At 36.3% G+C, this 20,683-nt stretch overlaps 1 pseudogene; it reads left to right on the top strand.

Moving 5' to 3' along the window:
- The first annotated feature begins 3,031 nt into the window (after positions 1-3,031).
- On the top strand, positions 3,032-3,966 carry LOC136168911 (putative olfactory receptor 8G3; annotated as a pseudogene).
- Positions 3,967-20,683: the final 16,717 nt, after the last annotated feature.

The following is a 20,683-nucleotide window of genomic DNA, read 5'->3' on the forward strand; positions in this document are numbered from 1 at the left end:
CACTAGACCATTCAGGTATGAATGGTTATACATATCCATTATGGATATCAAATCCCTTATGGTTATACAGTGGAGTGGCAAATAGATTCAAGGGGTTAGATCTGATAGACAGAGTGTCTGAAGAACTATGGACAGAGGTTTGCGACATTGTACAGGAGGCAGTGATCAAGTTCATTCCCAAGAAAAAGAAATTAAAAAAGGCAAAATACTCATCTGAGAAGGCCTTACAAATAGCTGAGAAAAGAAGAGGAGCAAAAGGCAAAGGAGAAAAGGAAAGACATATCCATTTGAATGCAGAGTTCCAAAGAATAGCAAGGAGAGATAAGAAAGTCTTCCTCAGCAATTAATGGAAAGAAATAGAGGAGAATGATATAATGGGAAAGACTAGAGATTTCCTCAAGAAAATTAGAGATGCCAAGGGAACATTTCGTGCAAATATGGGCTCAATAAAGGACAGAAATGGTATGGACCTAACAGAAGCAGAAGATATTAAGAAGGGGTGGCAAGAATACACAGAAGAACTGCACAAACAAGATCTTCATGACCCAGATAATCACGATGGTGTGATCACTCACCTAGAGCCAGACATCCTGGAATGCGAAGTCAAGTGGGCCTTAGGAAGCCTCACTACAAGGAAAGCTAGTGAAGGTGATGGAATTCCAGTTGAACTATTTCAAATCCTAAAAGATGATGCTGTGAAAGTGCTGCACTCAATATGCCGGCAAATTTGGAAACTCAGCACTGGCCACTGGACTGGAAATGGTCAGTTTTCAATCCAATCCCAAAGAAAGGCAATGCCAAAGAATGCTCAAACTACCACACAATTACACTCATCTCATGCTAGCAAAGTAATGCTACAAGTTCTCCAAGCCAGGCTTCAACAGAACGTGAACCGTGAACTTCCAGATGTTCAAGCTGGTTTTAGAAAAGGCAGAGGAACCAGAGATCAAATTGTCAACATCCATTGGCATCCATGGCAAAAAAGCAACAAGTAAGCAACACTTAATTTAGTTTTCAAACAAGGCAGACATTTAAGTTTTTGTTTTTCAGAGAGTTGAAGGAAAGAAGGGATTATCTCCAGGTCAGACAGCAAGTATAATGTTGAATTAAATTTTCAATTCACTGCTGTGTAACTTAGTATAATAACCAATAAGAATTATGAAATCATGAAATTTGGGAACTGGAATAAATGTTAAACCTAAATGAATTCAACCAGGTGCTTGTATCTTTAAACAATATTTGCTACGCAATTGACCATTCAAGATGCCTTTGACCCATTTTGAATATAAGATCATAGTCTGTCTGATGATTGGAATCTTAAACCTTTGTTGTGAAACCAAATAATTCTTCCTACAGTTTCAAGCAGTTAATGTTACTTTAAACTCTTAAGACATACAAAGACATACCTCTAAAATAAGTCAATACATTTAATATTGAGATGACTGTAATGTGCCATGTGCAGTTTTTCTCTGCTAAAAAAAATGTCTTCATCTCTTTCAGTCATTCTAAAATGCCTATTTCTATATCATTTTTATGAAGCTGTCAAGTTTTTTCCTATCATATAAAATAGTGTACCTCAAATTGAGCACACTAATCCAACTATTGCTTGAGCATTAAGTAAGAACATGAGTTTCCATTTTCTGTGATCCTGTTAATCTTGGCATAACCAATTCGATGGACATGAGTTTGAGTAAGCTCCAGGAGTTGGTGATGGGCAGGGAATCCTGGCCTGCTGCAGTCCATGGGGTTACAAAGAGTCAGACATGACTGAGTGACTGAACTGATACAAAATTTCTTCATAAATTTAAACTAAAAACACATTGTTTTTTTTTTTTAAATACTCTAGTTAATGTAACTGTTGCTAGTTAATCTAACTCATTGGTCTTTATAAAAATACTCTATTTAATGTTGACTAATGTTTACCAAAATTTCTACTTGTGTTTTTCATATGTTCTACTAATTTATATCCCCACCGTCTTTGATTTCCATGGAGAACATATGCAAAATGCATGATTATTGAAAAAAAAAACATCATAAATGACCCTTAGTGTTTGTCTTCAAAAGTCATTATTATATTTTGGAAATATGAATAATTATCTGACTGCCAGTACTTCAACCATGAAGCTCAAGTTGCCTAAACCATTCTTAGTGCACTGCTCCCAGGGTCAGAGTGGTGGAATATATGACTTAAATTTATGCTGTTACATTATGTTCCCTTGGAGTATCCAAATTAGAAATAGGAGCAGGGTTCCTGGGAGTTGGAAAAGCTGTTGAGATATAAATACTATGCCTGCTAATCAGTTGTGTTTCTAAACTCCTGGGTCATGGTCCAGGTTGGAAGAAGGTGACCACTAAAGCAGCAGATCTCAGATGGAATGAAGCTGATAGTTGCCCAGTCCTTTTGAAATTATAGAGCTTCCCTGGTAGCTCAGCTGATAGTCTTCCTGCAATACAAGAGACCCTGGTTCAATCCCTGGGTCAGGAAGATCCCCTAGAGAAGGGATAGGCTACACATTTCAGTATTCTAGGGCTTCCCTTGTGGTTCGGCTCATAAAGAATCCATCAGCAATGCAGGAGACCTGGATTTGATCCCTGGGTTGAGAAGATCCCCTGGAGAAGGGAGAGGCTACCATTCTGAGTGAAATGAAAATACTGGCCATATGAAATGCATTATATTAATATAGACACATTGGATACGAAAGGAAAAGAAAAACTCCTCAGAAATAAGAGTAGTAACATTTTTCTGACTGACTTTAAAAATCCAGAATTGGTGTCTTCTTTTAAAATAGTATTTGATATCTTAATTATAATTTTCTTGAAGTCTATACTTTCTATTCTAGTACAACCAGAATCATTGATTTTCACGAGAACCCCACATTATGAACCTTCTCTGATGAGGGATAAAGTAATGATCTCTCCAGAATTACTCTCCCTCGTGCACACACTTGTACATACATACACACACACAGAGGAACACAAAAATACACTCATCTTTTTTTTTTTTTTAATACTTAGAATTACGGAGATAATAATGGATGCTGGAAATCACTCCTCAGTGACTGAGTTCATCCTCGCTGGCTTACAAAACAGCCACGACTCCAGCTGCCCCTTTTCTTCCTCTTCCTAGGAATCTATGTGGTCACAGTGATGGGGAACCTCGGCATGATCACACTGATTAGGCTCAGTTCTCACCTGCACACTCCCATGTACTACTTCCTCAGCAATTTGTCCTTTATTGACTTCTGTCAGTCCACTGTCATTACCCCCAAGATGCTGGTCAACTTTGTGACAAAGGAGAACATCATTTCTTACTCTGAATGCATGACTTAGCTTTACTTCTTCAGCACTTTTGCTATTGCAGAGTGTCACATGTTGGCTGCAATGGCATATGACCGCTATGTTGCCATCTGCAATCCCTTGCTTTACAATGTCATCATGTCTTATCACATCTGCTTCTGCCTCACAGTGGGAGTTTATATTTTGGCCATCATTGGATCCACAATCCATACAGGATTTATGTTGAGACTCCTTTTCTGCAAGAACAAGGTGATTAACCATTATTTCTGTGATCTCTTCCCACTTTTGGAACTATCCTGTTCCAGCATCTTCATCAATGAATTATTGGTTCTAGTCTTGAGTGCATTCAACATCCTGACTCCTGCCTTAACCATCCTAACATCCTACATCTTCATTCTCCGCAGCATCCTCCAAATCCACTCCCCTGAGGGCAGGTCCAAAGCCTTCAGCACCTGCAGCTCTCACATCTCAGCTGTTTTTGCTTTCTTTGGATCTGCAGCATTCATGTACCTGCAGCCATCATCTGTAAGCTCCATGGATCAAGGAAAAGTGTCCTCTGTGTTTTATACCTGCATTGTTCCCATGCTAAATCCTCTAATTTACAGTCTGCGGAATAAGGATGTCAGATTTGTCCTGGAGAAAATTCTGGAAAGAGGAAAATATATATGATTAGAATCAATAGCATGATGTCATAGAACTCATTTGGTTAGCTGAGATATGCAGTGTGTTAGATTTATTGTTCAAATTTTTGGAAATTTATTGATACTTCTCTATATAATTCACCTCCAAAATTCTTCTTCTGGCAATTTCTTTGAACATACATTACAATGATTATATAAGGAGAAATACAATAATAGATTTTTTTTTTTGGCAGATTTCAGAGAGTTTAATCACAAGTTATAGCAAATTGACACTTCATTAGTGAGGGAGAGGCTCAAACTTTTAGACTCAGAAGAAGAGCAAATTGTATTGAAAACCACCAGGTACAGAGGTCTGACTACAAGCTGATTTCCTCCACATTCTTGCTGCGGCCATAATTCTTAAAAATAAGAGTAGCTACTTATCATCTTGCCAGTGCTGGGAGATTTACCCATGTAGGTTAAATGGAGAAATACTTTAAAAATCAGAGTAAATTAGAATCCTTTTTGTGAACTATTTAAACTTTCCTTTGGAAGTATGAACTTTGTAACTCAATTTTAATGTTTGTGTTTCCAGGTTCACAGAGCTTAACGGTGTCTTTTTTTTTTTTTTTTTTTTTAACTTTCTAGGTACCATATGCCTTCTTTATTCTGAGGAATTCTTTATTCCTATCTTGTCTTACTGTCATGTTCTCTCACTCTTTCTAATGAAAAGGAGTTTCCTTTGAGGGTTTTGCTTAGGCAGCAGGTTAACGTTTTCAGAGAAAAACATGGATTTGCCCTTTAAATATCTAGACTAATTTCATTCTATCATGATGTTGCAATTTTGAGTAGTAATTCCGGGAGCAGCCAGGGGTCTTAAAGGGTTATATGATGTTGAGAAGTTTGCATCCCTCCCCACACCGCGCCCCACCGCGCCCCACATTCTTTTAAAACTAACTCATTTCGTAATGAAACTATATCTGAATCATGCCTAAATAAAATGTAGCAATGTCCTTAGATATTCAGAGACACCTTTACTTTCTAATAAAGTGGTAAGAAACTGAATACAGTTGACCCTTGAACAACATGGGTTTGAACTGCATGGGTCCACTTAAATGTGGGTATTTTTCAGTGGTAATTACTAGAGTGCTACATAATCTGCAGTTGGTTGAATCCACGGATGTGGAGGAACTCTGGGTATGGAGGGCTGACTATAAGTTACATGAAGATCAACCTCTGCCTTATTCAACGGCCAAATGTAGTTTATTTTTTCAAATAATTTTGAATAATTTTTTTTCAAAGTTTAAATTCTGATTAAAATTCTTATTTATTTATTTACTTTACTTAACAATATTATATTGGTTTTGCCATACATTAACTTGAATCCGCCATGGGTGTACATGTGTTCCCCGTCCTGAACCCCCCTCCCACCTACCTCCCCATCCCATCCCTCTGGGTCATCCCAGTGCACCAACTCCGAACATCCTGTATCATGCATCGAACCTGGACTGGCGATTCGTTTCACATATGATAATTTCCATGTTTCAATGCCATTCTCCCATATCATCCTGCCCTTGCCCTCTCCCACAGAATCCAAAAGACTGTTCAATACATCTGTGTTTCTTTTGCTGTCTCGCATACAGGGTTATCATTACCATCTTTCTAAATTCTATATATATGCGTTAGTATACTGTATTGGTGTTTTTCTTTCTGGCTTACTTCACTCTGTATAAGAGGCTCCAGTTTCATCCATCTCATTAGAACTGATTCAAATGCATTCTTTTTATTGGCTGAGTAATATTCCTTTGTGTATATGTACCACAGCTTTCTTATCCATTCATCTACTGATGGACATCTAGGTTGCTTCCTTGTCCTGGCTATTACAAACAGTGCTATGATGAACATTGGGGTACACGTGTCTCTTTCAGTTCTGGTTTCCTGGGTGTGTATGCCCAGCAATGGGATTGCTGGGTCATATGGCAGTTCTATTTCCAATTCTTTAAGGAATCTCCACACTGTTCTCCATAGCGCCTGTACTAGTTTGCATTCCCACCAACAGTTTAAGAGGGTTCCCTTTTCTCCACACCCTCTCCAGTAATTATTGCTTGTAGACTACTGGATAGCAGCCATTCTGACTGGCGTGTAACGGTACCTCGTTGAGGTTTTGATTTGCATTTCTCTCATAATGAGTGATGTTGAGCATCTTTTCATGTATTTATTAGCCATCTGCATGTCTTCTTTGGAGAAATGTCTGTTTAGTTCTTTGGCCCACTTTTTGATTGGTTCTTTTATTTTTCTGGAATTGAGCTACAGGAGTTGCTTGTGTATGTTTGAGATTAGTCCTTTGTCTGTTGCTTTGCTTGCTATTATTTTCTCCCATTCTGAAGACTGTCTTTTCACCTTGCTTATCATTTCCTTTGTTGTGCAGAAGCTTTTAATATTAATTAGATCTTATTTGTTTATTTTTGCTTTTATTTCCAATATTCTGGGAGGTGGGTCATAGAGGATCCTGCTGTGGTTTATGTCAGAGAGTGTTTTGCCTATGTTTTCCTCTAGTTTTATAGTTTCTGGTCTTACATTTAGATCTTTAATCCATTTTGAGTTTATTTTTGTGTGTGGTATTAGAAAGTGTTCTAGTTTCATTCTTTTACAAGTGGTTGACCAGTTTTCCCAGCACCACTTGTTAAAGAGGTTGTCTTTACTCCGTTGTATACTCTTGCCTCCTTTGTCGAAGATAAGGTGTCCATAGGTGCGTGGGTTTATCTCTGGGCTTTCTATTTTGTTCCATTGATCTATATTTCTGTCTTTGTGCCAGTACCATACTGTCTTGATGACTGTGGCTTTGTAGTAGAGCCTGAAGTCAGGCAGGTTGATTCCTCCAGTTCCATTCTTCTTTCTCAGGATTGCTTTGGCTATTTGAGGTTTTTTGTATTTCCATACAAGTTGTGAAATTATTTGTCCTAGTTCTCTGAAAAATACCCATGGTAGCTTGATAGGGATTGGATTGAATTTATAGATTGCTTAGGGTAGTATACTCATTTTCACTATATTGATTCTTCTGATCCATGAACACGGTCTATTTCTCCATCTATTTGTGTCCTCTTTGATTTCTCTCACCAGTGTTTAATAGTTTTCTGTATATAGGTCTTTTGTTTCTTTAGTTGAATCTTGAATTTTTGAATTCAAATTTGAATTCAAATCTTGAATCAAAATCTTGAATATTAAAGTAGCTTAGTTTTATTTTTAATAATAGTATATCTAGAAAGAACAACAATGCTTATGATGATTATGGTGAAAATCACAGCAATGCATGTTTTCAAGATTTATGAAATGTAAAGCACTATGCCCAGTAGTTAAAATGTATAGCTTTACTTACTGTATTCCTTCAGGACAAATTCTAGTATTATTTTCCTTTGAAAAGAAGAAATGGGAGGCTTTTTTATTTGTTTATATGCCACAGTCCCAAACATAATAAATTATAGAGCAGAACAAGTGTACTTTTGCACAAGAAGATTGTGAGTAGATCCAATGCTTCCCTGAGAATTCCCTTTTATATATCAGGCAACATCACTTTCCTATAAGACTGTGTTTGTTTCCTGTAGATATCTTCTATGCTATTTTCACTTTTATTTCCTTTAACATAAGGAAAATAATCAAATCTTTCAAACTGTACTGGTCAAAGCAAAAAAAAAAAAAAAAGAAAAAAGAAAGAAAAAAATGGAGATTAATCACAGAGATTCACAGTAGAGAGTCATTAAAGAGATTCAAATTATAACTGATATGAACAAATTTATAAAAGCAGCATAAACAACATTGTCTTTTATTTATACCAATAATGCTATAGATATTTATGAAACAACTGTTCATGAAAGCCAAAAATCCTGCTGAGTTATATCCCTTTCATGTTGTTAATGCTCTTTTGCCCCATAATTTATACAGTTGCCATTTCATGTTCAGTTCAGTAATTCAGTTGTGTCTGACTCTTTGTGACCCCATGGACTGCAATACGCCAGGCCTTCCTGTCCATTGTCAACTCCCAGAGTTTACTCAAACTCATGTCCATGGAGTCGGTGATGCCATCCGGCCATCTCATCCTCTGTTGTCCCCTTCTTCAATCTTCTGCCTTCAATCTTTCCCAGCATCAGTGTCTCTTCAAACGAGTCAGTTGTTTGCATCAGATGGCCCAAGTATTAGAGTTTCAGCATCATTCCTTCCAATGAATATTCAGGACTGATTTCCTTTAGGATGGACTGGTTGGACCTCCTTACAGTCCAAGGGACTCTCAAGAGTCTTCTCTAACACCACAGTTGAAAAACATCAATTCTTCAGCGCCCAGCTTTCTTTCTTTCTTTCTTCCTTTTCCTTTCTTTCTTTCTTTCTAATTGGAGGCCAATTACTTTACAATATTGTAGTGGTTTTTGCCATACACTGACATGAATCAGCCATGGGTGTACATGTGTTCCCCATTCTGAACCCCCCTCCCACCTCCTTCCCATCCTTATAATCCAACTCTCAGATCCATACATGACTACTGGATAAACCAAAGCTTTGGCTAGATGGACCTTTGTCAGCGGTAATGTCTCTGCTTTTTAATAAGCTGTCTAGGTTGGTAAAAACACTGTTTCCAAGGAGCAAGTGTCTTTTAATTTCATGGTGGCAGTCACCATATGCAGTGATTTTGTAGCCCAAGAAAATAAAGTCTGTCTATTTCCATTGTTTCGCCATCTATTTGCCAAGAAGTGATGGGACCAGATGCCATGGTCTCAGTTTCTTGAATGTTGAGTTTTAAGCCAGTTTTTTCACGATTCTCTTTCACTTTCATCAAGAAGCTCTTTAGTTCCTCTTCACTTTCTGCCATAAGGGTGGTGTCATCTGAGTTTCTGAGGTTATTGATATTTCTCCTGGAAATCTTGGTCCCTGCTTGTGCTTCATCCAGCCTTGCATTTCACAGGTTGTACTCTGCATATAAGTTAAATAAGCAAGCTGACCTTATACAGTCTTAGTGTATGTTAATGCTGTTTTCATGTTATGTTCTCCTTAAAACATCTCTTCTTTTCCCTCATACTATTGCTTTTTGATTGTTTGTCTTTAACATCTTGTAGTTATAAATTCTCATGTTATTCTAAATACTCAGTTGTCTTCTGTCATTTCCTAATTCAAATCATCCTTTTCATTATTGCCATATCAATATATTTTAGATAGTGTGCTGTCTATTCACCCGGTAAAACAAGTTGCAGTGTTTACTTATAGTATCCAAATATGGGATTAAATATATAATATAACTTTGCTGGTGTTTAGCCACTAAGTTCTACCCAACTCTTTGCAACCCCATGGACTATAGCCTGCAAGGCTTCTCTGTCCATGGAATTTCCCAGGCAGAAATACTGGAGTGGGTTACTATTTCCTTCTCCAGAGGATCTTCCCAATGTATTGGAAGATGCATATCTTCTGCATTGACAGGTGGATACTTTACTGCTGAGCCAGCAGTGAAGCCCATAAATAAAACTTTACCTCCTTGTATTTTATTAAACATCCATTAAATATCAGATGGTCATTTTCAAAGAACACTCATATCTATCATTTGACTTAATTTTCATCAGTCCTATGGCCTCTGTTGCCCAGTTGTGTCTGACTCTTTTTTGCAGCCCTTTGGACTGTAACCCACCAGGCTCTTCTGCCAACGGAATTTTCCAGGCAAGAATAATGGGATGGGGTGTCATTTCCTACTTCAGGAGATCTTCCTAAACCTGCATCTCCATCTCCTGCATTGGCAGGGAGATGCTTTATCCCTAGAGCCACCTGGGAAGCCAGTCGTGTAAAAGAGGGGAGATGGCTACAATCACAAATCCTGTCATAGGCATGATTCCTACTCCAGTCCTTTTCCCAACAAACACAAATGAATTAGTGGAGGACAAATGCTAAGAGTTCTGGTGGAAAGATCCTTGAGCTACTAGGGCTTAGGCTCCTAGATAAAACATAGACCAAGTGACAGGAAATGGTCTCACTAGAGAAGAAAAGCCTATGCAGATCCAGAAAAAACAGGTCACATTTCAGATGATATGACCATTCTACCAGACTAGAAAAGTAGATAGCAGACCGTTCATGAATCTCTTGTGGATCGCTATAAGATGTCACCATTTTATTTATTTATTTATTGTGACGGGAGCTGCTAAATGTTTTTTTGTTTGTTTGTTTGCTTGTTGTAAACAATGAAGTGATGCAGTTTTGAATGTCAATAATACCACACCTAGGTTGGGTAGAGGGCAATGGATGGAAATGATAACTTATGGTGAACAATGTCTAATTTATGATCTTCAAAGATGAAAATTTAGCTTCAGGACCAGGAAAAAGACTTGATTACTCAAAAGCTTTTGTGCAGCAGAGTTTTATTAAAGTAAGAAAAGATACTGGGAAAGCTTCTGACATAGACATCAGAAGGGGAATGCCATGATGATCACGATGGTGTGATCACTCACCTAGAGCCAGACATCCTTGAATGTGGAGTCAAGTGGGCCTTAGGAAGTACTACTACGAACAAAGCTAGTGGAGGTGATGGAATTCCAGTTGAGCTATTTCAAATCCTAGAAAATGCTGCTGTGAAAGTTCTGCACTCAATATGCCAGCAAATTTGGAGAATTCAGCAGTGGCCATGGGACTGGAAATGGTCAGTTTTCATTCCAATCCCAAAGAAAAGTAATGCCAAAGAATGCTCAAACTACCACACAGTTTCATTCATCTTACACACTAGTAAAGTAATGCTCAAAATTCTCCAAGCCAGGCTTCAGGAATACGTGAACTGTGAACTTCCAGATGTTCAAGCTGGTTTTAGAAAAGGCAGAGGAGCCAGAGATCAGGTTGCCAACATTCAATCATTGGAAAAGCAAGAGAGTTCCAGAAAAACATCTATTTCTGCTTTATTGACTATGCCAAAGTCTTTGACTGTGTGGATCACAATTAAACTGTGGAAAATTCTGAAAGAGATGGGAATACCAGACCACCTAACCTGCCTCATGAGAAATCTGTATGCAGGTCAGAAAGCAACAGTTAGAACTGGACATGGAACAACAGACTGGTTCCAAATAAGAAAAGGAGTACATCAAGGCTGTATATTGTCAGCCTGCTTATTTAACTTCTATGCAGAGTACATCATGAGAAAAGCTGGGCTGGATGAAGCACAAGCTGTAATCAAGATTGCCAGGAGAAATATCGATAACCTCAGATGTGCAGATGACACCACCCTTATGGCAGAAAATGAAGAAGAACTAAAGAGCCTCTTGATGAAAATGAAAGAGGAAAGTGAAAAAGTTGGCTTGAGGCTCAGTGTTCAGAAAACTAAGATCATGGCATCTGGTCCCATCACCTCATGGGAAATAGATGGGGAAACAGTGGAAACAGTGGCTGACTTTATCTTTTTGGGCTCCAACATCACTGCAGATGGTGATTGCAGCCATGATATTAAAAGACGCTTACTCTTTGGAAGGAAAGTTATGACCAATCTAGACATCATATTAAAAAGCAGAGACATTACTTTGTCAACAAAGGTCCATCTAGTCAAAGCTATGGTTTCTCCAGTGGTCATGTATGGATGTGAGAATTGGACTGTGAAGAAAGCTGAGTGCCGAAGAATTGATGCTTTTAAACTGTGGTATTGGAGAAGACTCTTGAGAGTCCCTTGGACTGCAAGGAGATCCAACTAATCCATCCTAAAGGAAATCAGCCCTGGGTGTTCATTGGAAGGACTGATGTTGAAGCTGAAACTCCAGTATTTTGGCCACCTGATGTGAAGAGCTGACTCTTTGAAAAGACCCTGATGTTGGGAAAGATGAAGGCAGAAGGAGGAGGGGACAACAGAGAATGAGATGGTTAGATGGCATCACTGACTCAATGGACATGAGTTTAGGTAAATTCCTGGAGTTGGTGATGGACAGAGAGGCCATGTGCTGCAGTTCATGGGGTCGCAAAGTGTCGGACACAACTGAGAGACTGAACTGAACTGAACTAAACTCGGGCCAAGTCTCCACAGCACAGCAGTAATAACTTCTCAGGGGTCTGTCCTGAGGATGTTTGTTTCACTGATGCTGTAGAAACACACACCGAAGATTTAGAATTGGTGATGCTGACCTGTGATGCAGACCAGCTTCAGAAATAGCTCTGAGACCAGGACTGTGCCTGCCCTCCCAGCACAAAAGACAGCAGAATGCTGGGTTCATATTACTCCCAACATAAACATCAATGTTATTTTCCTCTGAGAGCATGTTACCAAAGAAAATAAAAATTGGTGTTCAGTTTTCCAGGAAGAAAACAGGTAAGCATGTTGATTTCATACTTATGTTACAAGACTATTAAGTCTGGAAATAATCACCTTGAGAATTCAGGGAAATCTCTCATGATATCTTTATTCATTCATGTTATTACTCATAAAATATTTTTCATATTTTTTTTAACTTGCTGTGATGTTCCAGATGTGTGCTATTTACTTGAATGCAGAGGACAGTTTAGTCTGATTTGGCCCATCCTCTGGCTTACAGGTGGCTCTAGTGGTAAAGAACCCACCTGCCAGTGCAGGAGACAAAAGAGACATGGATTCCATCCCTGAGTTGGTAAGATCCCCTGGAGGAAAGCATAAGAACACACTCCAGTATTCTTGCCTGGAGAATCCCATGGACAGAAAGCCTGGAGGGCTACTGTCTATAGAGAAGCAAAGAGTTGGACACAAATGAGGTGACTTAGCATGCACGCACTGGCTTACAGTGCAGCTCAAATATTAAAACTGTTGCTCAGAAATGACAGTTTTCTGAGCATGCAATAAGAAGGTCCAATCACTTAAAAGGAATTGGAGGAAAAAAATAAAAAAACGTAAAAAGAAATTGGAGGTTCCCATGATGACATCAATTATAAATGAAATTGAAAAAGTAATGTATATACATATAAGTGGTCATGTAATATAAATATAAGTATATATATATAAATAAAAGTTTTATATATAATATATATATTTACCAGAAAACAGAGCTAAATGAGGTTGGTAAGACTATTATTTCATGTGAAAAAAAAATGAGCAAATAAAATACAGATAGTTTGAGAGAGTGTAACCCATCTCATAAAATGAAATTTTTCTGAGGTGGGAAGTAAAGTTTCTAAATATAAACAGAACCAAATGTGAGCTGAGTCTGGAAGGAAGTAGAGTACATATTCACACGTTATCTTAAATTCAGTAGAGGAAATCTTTTCTCCACTGTCTCTGACAGTGGATCATCATCTGCATTATGGTTGAGTGTATTCAGTCATTAAGAATAATTGCCTGATTCCATTTCTAAGAATTCAAATTGTAATAATATTTTCCATTTATTCCACAAAGGATATATTTTAGATTTTTCCAACACTGTATGTAAATTATACTTTCTTCTCTTTAGATTCCCTTGATATATATGATGATGCCTGCTAATTATCCCATTACCTTCAAATATTTTCCAAGTTCAATAGTTTTTATTTACCTTCCATTTTGTCAATGTTCCTCCTTAAAAAGATACCCCTTCATAGTCACTTAGTTGCATCTGAGTCTTTTGTGACCCCATGGACTGTAGCCCACCAGGCTCCTCTGTCAGTGGGATTTCCCAGGCAAGATTGCTGGAGTGGGTTGCCATTTTCTTCTCCAGCGGATCTTCACAATCTAGGGAATGAACCCAGGTCTCCTACACTGCAAGCAGTTTCTTTACTGTCTGAGCCGCCAGTGAAAGTAGCTTAGCCGTGTTTGACTCCTTGAAACCCCATAGACTATACAGTCCATGGAATCCTCTAGGCCAGAATACTGGAGTGGGTAGACTTTCCCTCCTCCAGGGGAACTTCCCAACCCAGGGATAGGAACCAGGGAAGTCCTAAAGTATTTTCCAAGTTCAATAGTTTTTAATCTGCCTTCCGTTTAGTTAATGTTCCTCCTTAAAAAGAATATGTATAAGAAAACCCAGAAATACAGAAGTAATTTAAGTGTAGCACAGTGCTCCTTAATCTTACAGCACTCTTAGAATATGGTCATATTTGTATGAGGTACCAGATTAAGTGGATAAGACTGTATGTGGACAGCGGTGACCACCTAGTAGTCTATGGATGTGACAGACTCAACTTGACTCCCTCAACGATTAAAATGAAGACCTCAGCATTGTTATAAGCTTTCATGGCATTTTAGTTCCATGGAAGGTAAAAAAGAATGAAATAAAAACCATCTGACAATTTTCAAAATGGTAAATGACTTGAAATTTCATTTAAGGAAAACAAAAAGGATTGAAAAAAATCTGAAAAACTGATATTTATTCAACAATGTCAACCTGTTATTCAAAACCTGACTATAAAAGACACCATGGATCTAGACTGTGCCACTGGGAACATGTCCAAACAATTAAGGTGCTTTTTATACTCCATCAATATAAAGAGAGCAAAAATTTTGTAAGTCTCTTATGAGGCCAGGGAGATTTTAAAAACAATTATAACAAGAACATTACAAATGAGAAAAAATAGAAATCCATCTTTCTTATGATTATGGAAATTCAATATTAGCAATTTGAATTGTTAGTCACAATTCTAGTCACACATACACATACATACAGATCACACAGCACACAGAGAAAGTTAATTTATTTTAGACATACACCCGATATTTTATGTTCTAAAATGATATATGTTCTTATAAAAATCCACTCCTAAACATTCAACTTAGTGTCTAATTTGTATTTAGTTTATTAATTTCTAGGACATCTCTATCACTTTGATTTTTCTACCTACTCAGTCATATCACCTATACATGAGAGATTTATTTCTTCCTTTCCAATCCTTCCTTTGGTCTTCTGATTGCCTTATTGAATTTGTCAGTATGTTCAGTAAAATAATGAACAGAAATGGAGACAGTAAGTATCTTTGTCACTCTCACAGTACCAGAGGACATTTGTCATGTCTCACTATTAAGTTTGCTGTTTGCTATGCCTGTTCTTTAAAAAGATTTAAAAACTTATTATCTATTCTGCATTTCCTACGAGGTTATTATTACTATCGGATGTTGCTTCCTTCTCAATATTTTAGAAGGAAATCTATAATATTACTGTCATTACTTTCTTCAGCTAAAGACCAGTGAAAACATTTGAAATAGTATTGTAGCTTGAATAATGAACCTACATACAAATAATTTTGTAAAATGCATACAAATAACTTCTAAAGGTTCTATGTGCCCTTAAGAAGAATACACGTCATTTAACTGCTGCATGCAATGGAATTATGCTTGCATTCAAATTTATGAATCTTGTTGAGATTCTCCTTAATCGTTGCCAATTTTTTTAGATTTTCTATTTTAAAATTAATATTATTAATTTATTTTAAAATGTATTTTGATATGTTAATATTTTTCATGCTCATACCAAGATACAACATTATCAAGATTATTTAAAGACTTATGTACTCATTCTAAGAATAAATTTCACCTACAGGAGTTTTGAGAGTTGCATACTCTCTGCACTGGTGAAAACATCTCAGTAATGACATGAAATGTTTTTATCATCTTTTCTTTTAAAATCTTTTCTCATGGCCTTTTCCAGTTATTCTCCCATGCCCCATGCTGTCAGTTACTGATCTCATTTTTATCTCTTCATAGATTATTCTCCTTTTCTAGAGCTTTATATAAATGGAAATATGCATCTTCTCTTTTATACATATTGGCTCTTCTTAAGATACTATTTTCAAGATTAATGTGCATATATCTGTGATTTGTTGCATTTTGTTGGTGAGTCGTATTCCACTCTGTGTGTATACATGTCACAATTCATTTATCTTTTAGTTGGTTGAGTACTTGGGTTTTTTCATGTTTTTGGTTGTTAGTAACAAATACTTTATGCCCATTTTTATACAAGTCATTGTGTAGGCATATGTCTATTTTTATCTTGGGTAATACACCAAGAATTGGAGTTATTAAATTATAAGTGTTATCTTGACTTTCTAAAAATTGTTGGTTTTCCAAATTTGTTGGAAACATTTATGCCTTTTTTAACTATCTGTATTTGAGACTTCTGGTTGCCTCACATTGCCTCTAAACTTTTGGTTGTAAGTTTTCATTTCTATGTTTCCTTTATTTTTTTTTTGTAGATATGTAGTATTTTTTATTAATGTTTTAGTTTAGTTTTAATTTCCTTGATGAATAGTAATTTCAGTATCTTTTCATATGCTGATTAATTATTCTTTTATCTTCTGTGATAATATCTGTTCAAATAGTTTTCTTCTTTTTTAATTTGCTTGATTGTCTTCATATTTTCATTTTCAATATTAATTTATATTTTTCAATAACAGTCTGTAGTCAGTGGCTTGCTTTTAGTGTTCTAATAATGCACTTTGGAGAACAATGTTTAATTTGGATGTAACAGATCAATATTGTATAATAATGTATAGTTACCATGTGTTCTGTTAATTTGTAGGCTCAAAGATTAATAGAACACATACTAACTATACAATGTTGTAGTTTAGTATTTAAACTATAATTTATACTTTAATGTTTTTCCCAGAAGTATTTTACTTATAATTAAGATTCGTTTCAATTATATTTTTATTTAGCTGTGAAGTAGAACATTTTAGTTTTTGTTTCTTCTTTTTAATTTTTATTCAAGTGTAATTTATTTCTAATTTGCTTTGATCCATATGTAAAGATAAAAATAATCTATTACTTAATAGAATAGGGAACTGCATCTAGTATTCTATATCCTCTAATTTTATGGCTGTTTTTATACCCTCTTAGTTAAAGAAAGATAAAAAGGTTTAAACATTACAATTGCTTTTATTGAAGAGTTTAATTATTTTGAAGTGTATAATTATCTTTTGTTTTCAATTGATAACATGTTGTAACAACAACAATAACAACAACTATTATTATTACCATTTTTAGAGTGTTCAGTTCAATTCAGTTCAGTCTCTCAGTCGTGTCCGACTCTGCGACCCCATGAATCTCAGCATGCCAGGCCTCCCTGTCCATCACCAACGCCCGGAGTTTACTCAAACTCATGCCCATCGAGTCGGTGATGCCATCCAGTCATCTCATCCTCTGTTGTCCCCTTCTCCTCCTGCCCTCAATCCCTCCCAGCATCAGGGCCTTTTCCAATGAGTCAACTCTACGCATGAGGTGGCCAAAGTAATGGAGTTTCAGCTTCAGCATCAGTCCTTCCAATCAGTCCATTCCTTTAGGATGGACTGGTCGGATCTCCTTGCAGTCCAAGGGACTCTCAAGAATCTTCTCCAACACCACAGTTCAAAAGCATCAATTAAACATTGCTAATTAAATAATGAGTTTATTTTACTTGTCCAGGTTTATCAACTGTAAATGACAGGTCAGTAGAAGAACACATGCACTTGAACTTTAAGGCATATTCACTTAAGCACTATATTTCTTCTCTCAAGCAAAGCAGAGGCATTTGAACCACAAGCAAGCTAACAGTGGGACAATTCAGGTATCACATCTGCACAATGAATGTTGTTTGTGTTACTTTAATTCAAGAACAATATTAAAAATCTGATGATTTTATGTATAAACCCAAATTTTTGATCTTATGTATAAACCCAAATTTTTGATGCTCAGAAAAATAATGATCAAATCTAGTAATAATTTGTCTCTTTTCACCTCTGGCAGAAATCAGTTGTTGGTGAACAAAAGATTCTGTAATTACATGGGATTTGCTTTCTCTAGGTTGATGCTCAGTCAGCTTCTGTCATTTTTAATAGGTCTTCTACGTTTTCAAGTCTGCAAACCTCACTTTGGAAAAAATGTTTAAAGATAAGTGAAATGTTCAAACTAGGAAGTAACTGCTCAAATTTTTAAACTGGTAATCAGCCAAAAGGCTGAAACACTTTTAAATTAGATAATTTAATACCTTTAATATAAAGGTGTAAAAACATTTAATTAAGAAAATATTACTTATGTAAACTTATCCAGAGTTAAAATTATTCACAGAAACCTAGAGAATATTCAAATGACTAATTTTCTATATGATATACCATTAATAAATGGGGCAAAACAAAGCCATGAGTCCAAAAACTGTCCCTTACCCTCTCCCCTTCAGAAACTACCCAGAGAGAAATGGCTGCAGGAAGTCACTCCTCAGTGACTGAGTTCATCCTTGCTGGGCTCACAAATCAGCCACGACTCCAGCTGCCACTTATCCTTCTCTTCCTAGGAATCTATGTGGTCACGGTGGTGGGGAACCTGAACATGATTATACTGATTGGGTTCAGTTCCCACCTGCACATTCCCATGTACTATTTCCTCACTAATTTATCCTATATTGACCTCTGTCCATCCTAAAGGAGATCAGTCCTGGATGTTCATTGGAAGGACTGATGCGGAAGCTAAAACTCCAATACTTTGGCCACCTCATTCTTTTTAACAGCTGAGTAATCATTTTATTGAAGATATATAAGAATGCGTTTCTGCAAATAAAGTACCCTTGTTTCACTTGAGACTTGGGTCCCCTGCATCCCTCTTCTCATTGACTCCAGTCCCCAGATCCTGGTCTACAAAGACCATAACATCCTCCCACCTTCATTCTTTCCCAGCATCAGGGTCTTTTCAAATAAGTCAGTTCTTCGCATCAGGTGACCTATAGTCTGTAGAATGAAGACGTCAAATTTGCTCTGAGGAAAATCTGTGCAGTAGAAAACATTCATGAATAGAATCTGTATCATGATGTCATAGTAATCATTTGCAGTGAGTTAGATTTATTATTCAGATCTTTACAGTTTTAGTGACACTTCCTCATATAACATCTCCAACATTCTCTTCCTGGATGCTTCTTCAAAAGTATATTACAATGATTATGTGTGGATAAATGGATGAATAAAATAAAATGTTCTTAAGGATTAACAGAGCATTTATTTTATTTTTAATGAGCTACAATAAAACAAGAACTACAGCAATGATGATGATGAAGAAACTTATAGTAATATATTTTATTAAGCTTTTATTTCTAGAGATGTGGATGGACCTAGAGTCTGTCATATAGAGTGAAGTAAGGCAGAAAGAGAAAAACAAATATCAATTGCTGTAAAGGAAAAACTAACACAACATTGTAAAGCAATTATACCCCAATAAATATAATAAATAATAAAAGATTTTGTGAAATATAAACAGTATGCCCTATTTTCAAATGGGTAACTATTTACTGTATTCCCTCAAGGCAAGCTCTAGTATAATAGAAGCTTATTTCAGTTGAGTAAATGATTGAGTTTTTCCAGTTTCAATGTGGAAAATTGATTGAGAAGCACTGTGTCACCCAACTGTAAATTCTTTCAAAAATAATTGAACTTAATTCATTTAATCATATTTTATAAGTGCTCCCTGATGTGAGTTTCCAATTTATCTTACATCATGCTACAATCTAAGACTACTACAATCTAAATTATTCCAGCTTTGGAAAAAAGTAAAAGTATATAAAAAAGAAGAATTATGAAACATAATTACCCAATAATAAACTATCTCATTAAATACACAGTTTAGCAAGTGAAATTATTATTAGTGACTACTTTTTAAAAATTGCGTCAATATTCTGAATTCTTGCCTCATAACTCTAAAGTTCAGTTATATATAGATTTCATTGGAACAGGATGAGAAACACATGTAAATCCACGGCTGATTCATGTCAATGTATGGCAAAACCACTACAATATTGTAAAGTAATTAGCCTCCAATTAAAATAAATAAACTAAAAAATAAATAAATAAATAAAATGAGTAAAAATAATTTTTTTTAAGATTTCATTTTTGAATCAATTATATATATTATCTATTTGCATAAAAATTAAGTATATTTACTACATGAAAAATGGCAACTCATTATTAAAATTTTCTGCCTTTATTAACAGTAGGATACATTTTTAGAATATGTCCTGATCCTCTAAATCTACTATTCACAGTCTAGATGGTGAATCCACAGCATTGGTAGGAGCTTGTAATAAATGTAGAATCTCAGATCCAACTTAGACTGGCTGGATCAGAATCTGCATTTTAACAAAATCCTTAACAGAGACTATGAACAAATCTTTGTTGCTAGTTGATAAGTTCAGGATTGATAAATACTACGTTTTGAAAGAAAATGTTTGACAACTGGGGACACGTCACCTGCAATTGCCTCTTTCCTCAAGAGCCAGTCTCTTGAGAAATGAAAATCCTTGGAGAGTATTTGAATCTATGTTATTTATTGCCTGCCATAACTAAATCCAGGACACACCTTCATAGCATGGTGATCGCAATCGCTCAGGTGAGAACTGAGAAAGTTCAGGATGTTTGCTTCCTTGAAGCTGAAAAAACGTACACTGAAGACTTAGAATTGGAAATGCCGATCTGTGATGCACAACGGCTTCAAAAGTGACTCTTGAGACCAGGGCTGCCAGGTCCGCCCTCCCAACACTAAAGACAGCAGAATGCTGGGTACCTATCACTCCCCACACTAACACTAGTGCTATTCTTCTCTGAGAACACATTGTGAGGCAGATTTGGTGTTGAGATTTCCAGGAAGAAGAAAAGGTGAGTGTGATGATTTTATGCTTGATATTTGAGACTTATGAAAGTAATAACCTTTGACATTCAGGCAAACATTCCACAACATCTTCATTCATAAAATTATCAATTTATTCATAAACTATGTTTTTAAACTTGCTGTGATGTGCCCGATGTGGGATATTTTCTTGGATACAGAGGAGACAAAGTCAGATTTGTTCATCATTTTGATTTATAGTGCAGCTGGAGTCTGA

The sequence above is a fragment of the Muntiacus reevesi genome, chromosome 5, assembly GCF_963930625.1.
Source record: "Muntiacus reevesi chromosome 5, mMunRee1.1, whole genome shotgun sequence".
In the NCBI taxonomy this organism is placed as follows: domain Eukaryota; kingdom Metazoa; phylum Chordata; class Mammalia; order Artiodactyla; family Cervidae; genus Muntiacus; species Muntiacus reevesi.